Raw genomic sequence first — 4557 nt, forward strand, 5'->3', positions numbered from 1 at the left:
TCCCCATGTGTAACAAAAAGCAGAACAAACTCATTGCCATTGAGTTTATTCCAACTCACAGGACAGAGTAGAACTGCCCCTGTGGGTCTCTGAGACTGTACACCTTTGTTCCTAGGCTTCCAGTGTGTGGCAGGTGGTTTCCAACTGCTGACCTTGCAGTGAGAAGCCCAAAGTATGATCGCCAGTCACTGTCCGTTGGAACTGACTCCATGGCAGTGAGTTGGGTTTTGGGTGTGTGTGTATGTGTGTTTTAACTTTTTTGTCCTGGGTCACAGATGGTGTGGATGACCACGATGGAACATATCACCCTATGATCCTAAGTGAGGATGGCAATGGAATGACTACTGTAGTGAAATCTCTAAAAACCATGACTCATTTTTCCTTATCTTTCACATGTTCTGCCGTTGACAAGGTGTGGACAACTTTTCTATCGCTCCCTCTTCAGAATTCTACCTCGTGACTTTTTTCCCTCTGACAGATTCCTGCCTTACATGGGTTCCAGCTTCTACTGGATTTACTGTCCATTCACAAACCCTTTAATAAACTAGCTCGATATTATTCAAAGCTCAGTTGTCCGGAAGCAAAATATAAAGAAGAATAAATTATACATACACCAGTGAGAGACAGTAACTGGGTTCTTTTAACTGCTTAATCTCTCAAGGCATACAAGCACTACTGCTGTTCAACTGCCTTAAAAGTCTGCTGTTCACACACACACACACACACAGTTTGAGATCATAGGAAATTAGACAAACTGTAATCTACTCATCTAAAGAAATTGAACCAGAGATATGTCTTTCCCTGGTTCCAGCTCTCCTGGAATAAAGTCTGCAACATGGATGAACTTGTGTTTCCTTAAGAGCTTATACCACCACCTAAGAAAAGCCTAAAGTCGGGTAGTGACCCTGGAATGGGCTCATAGGGTGCTGCCCTTTCATACTCAGCTCATGAGCCTGTATGTAGAGTGAACAAGAAAGGTTGTTTGGCATCAGAGGGAACTTGAGACCAGCTTCTCATGGAAACACAGCAGCAAGAGCAGAAGAAAGAAGGAGGTCTTGCAACCAGCTCATAGAAAGAATATGGGGAGAATGGGAACCAAGAAGAGACACGTCTCAAGGACACAGTGTTATTGTTCTTGGGTGGCAAACACCTGAAGGTCTGCCTATGGTGGTGGAGATGACTTAATTGTGTGTGTGTGTGTGTGTGTGTGTGTGTGAGTGTGTGTGTGGCATTCTCCTGGGCAAATTGGAATGAAAGGAGGGAAGATCGATTTTAGTTCAACATCAGGAAGAATTTTACAATGACTAGTACTTTCCAACAAGTCAACAAGCTCTGTGACTCTCCTTGGAGGAAATTGCAAATCGAGTTGAAGTGAGTGAAGGCTCATAGAATGGTAAGGGGGTCCATGCAGTGAGAGTGAACTTGAGTTTCAAAAAACATAGTTATTTTAATTTCTGTTATTTTTTGATTACATACTTAAACTCACTCACTGGCATCGCGGCAATTCTGACTCATAGTGACCCTATAAGACACTGTAGAATTGCCCTTCTGGGATCCAAGACTGTAATTCATTATGGAAGTGAAAAGCCAGTGTTTCTCGTGAGGAGGGACTGGTGGGTGTAAACTCCTGACCTTGTGGTTAGCAGTCCAACATTTAGCTCACTATGCCTCCAGGGATCCTTCTTTGATTATACAAGTAACAGTTACTATCCTACAACCCAAACCCACTGTCATTGAGCTGATTCTGACTCATAGCATACCTATAGGACAGGATTGAACTACCCCAGTTAGTTTCCGAGACTAACTTTATGGAAGTAGAAAACCTCGTCTTTTGCCTGTAACCGTTATTCTATGTGGAAAAATGAGAAAATTCAGGCAAGGAGAGTGAAGAGCAAATGAGAATAAAATCATCCATCTTTCCTCACTCCTGAGACTGTTAAACATTTTGGCATCTAACCTTACAGACTTTTTTCTGGTGTTATAGAAATCCATGTGAAATATATACATAAGCTTTTCACAAGCAAAAATGAGATCCCATTATTCATCCTGTTCTTTTACTTTCCAGTGGTGTAAACATCCTTCTGTTGAGTGATGTATGGCCACAGATAGCATCCTTCTGAACAAGTACACAGAGCTCTTTGGACAAAATGTTATTTGTCCAACCCAATGTTTCCCAAAGGGTGCTCGACAGGGCACCAGCCCCATAGCATGAGAACTTGGAGTAAGGAGTTCGAAAAGGCTTCCTAGCCAATCTCCTTTCTTGGGCTTTTAATAATTAAAAGCAGCCAGATGAACACAATCAAGTCTCTCAAGCTTACTTGACCATGGGCTCTACCCCTCTGGCCCACTGGCCCAGACTCTTCTGGATATCTGTTTATTCACATTTTATAAAATGCCTTGAGAAAGGTTGGCTTAACTAACCCTTTCATGTTAGACACTGGGCTTTTTTGCAGGGCATTTTGTTCCTCGATAAGAAATTCTTTAATCAAAATTCCTCAATCAAAAGGTATGCATATTTTCAAAGTTTTTAAAAAAGTGGTAAAGAGATAAATACCTATAACAACTAGTTGTTATTTTTACATGTACAAACCAGAGCCATGATTTCTATTCCTCGGGTTGTTCAACCATCTCCATAGGCCATCTGGAAGGCTTCTGATACATGCTACCAAACTGTCCTCTAGAACAGAGGTTCTCAACCTGTGGTTCGTGACCCCTTTGTCAAACGACCCTTTCACAGGGGTCACCTGATTCATAACAGTAGCAAAATGACAGTGATGAAGTAGCAACGAAAATAATTTGATGGTTGGGGGGTCACCACAACATGAAGAACTGTGAAAGGGCCACGGCATTAGGAAGGTTGAGAACCACTGTGACATCAAGGATTCACTACAATGAATTCAAATGCCTCTTTTACCGGACTCGCGCCAGCTTTGAAAGTATGCAAGTTGTTATAACATCTTTGCTCCGTGGAATGTGGCAGGAGGATGTATTCAAAATTGACGTTGAGGGCCTTCCAGCAGAACATCTCAAGACAGCCTACCATGCTGGTCTCAGCACCTTCCTCTCCAAAGACCTTGCTCTTAGGAAAAGATGGTCTCCCACTAGGCCTCAACCTAAACCACCGAATGGTTTATGAGCCTGGTGAAAGGAGAACTGAACAAGAAGTGGAAAAGTCAAATGAAGTTCACCTGCTGGATAATGGAGCTTTTCCTTCCTCCACAAACCAGCTGGTCGGGACCCTTTTCATCTGTGTTCAATGGCAAGTTACCAAGCAGAAGAGCTATGGCAGGAGACGATGTGAAGTTAATGATTAGCCTATCGTCACGATCACGGACAAGTGCAAACTGGTTTGTAGTCGTCTTTTGGTGTGCTAAGTGAGCCCTTCCCCAGGGTATGTCGGGACAGAGTTCGCGTAGTGGACGCGGCTGTTGGCCACTTCTCCCTGGTGTCTCTGCAACACACATACCAACGCTATTCTCTGTCGCAAGCTCTAGTTCCAGCGGAAAGACAATTTTCTGGTGAGTGCTTTGTTATGAGGACTTGTTATTAATATGGAAATCCTGAGAGGATCATTTATTCGCACAAAACAAGAAACCGAGGGGAAATGAGCTTTACACATTTCATCATAAATCATGCATAATTCAGCAGAGAGGGGAAACTATTGATGAGGCTGGGGTGGGGGGGGATGAGTTTCTTGTTGCCGGCAAGAATAAAACTCTTAGGTATGAAGCTCTCGGATTTCCTGCATGTTTTCTCAAAGCATTCTGAAGTGTCAAGGCGTCATGAGTTTCACTGTTGTGCTAGCCAAGAGGAAGGCAAATGCTTTCACAGAATCAACAACATTGTCTGATGCAGAAGGGATCATACAAATATCAAATCCAGCTTCATATTATAGGTGAGAAACCCGAAGCTGAGAGAGGTGAAGTGACTTGCCTAGGGGTACACAGAACGAGGGGCAGTGCTGGAGCTCACCTGACTCCTGTCTCTTCCACCAAAGAACTGACAAGAGCAATTCTGTGACCAATCTACGTTACTGGCAGGAGAGCCAGGTTGCTGTGTGCTTAGGGTGTGCCGTTGAGTCAAATCTGACTCCTAGCAATCTCAAGGACAGAGTAGAACTGCCCCACAGGGTTTCTGAAGGTTTTCATCTTGACGGAAGCAGGCTGCCGCATCTTTCTCCTCACGAATGGTTGGTGGGTTCAAACCACTGCTTTCGTTTAGCAGCTGAGTGCCTAACAATTGTGCCACCAGTGCTCCCTCAGGAAAGCCACAGAGATCCCCCCGTTTCACACATAGAACCCTCGGGCCATGTCTAGGGTTCCACTGATGTCTGCACTTATTTAACTGCACTTCTTCTGGGAGACTTCAGTCACCACTATTAACGGCTGAATGCTATGCCAGAGTACGCCTTCCTTCTAAACATTATAGACACTTGGGGAAAATCCACTGCACTTACTCTTGGTTTAGATCTGTGAGATATCATGGAATCTGGGGAGAACACAGCTACCTATTTGCCAAAGTGCCTATGGTCCCCTGGCCTTTTCTCCCCCCACCCCC

The sequence above is a fragment of the Echinops telfairi genome, unplaced genomic scaffold, assembly GCF_000313985.2.
Source record: "Echinops telfairi isolate 266 unplaced genomic scaffold, ASM31398v2 ScPeMD7_20;HRSCAF=75, whole genome shotgun sequence".
NCBI classification, from domain to species: domain Eukaryota; kingdom Metazoa; phylum Chordata; class Mammalia; order Afrosoricida; family Tenrecidae; genus Echinops; species Echinops telfairi.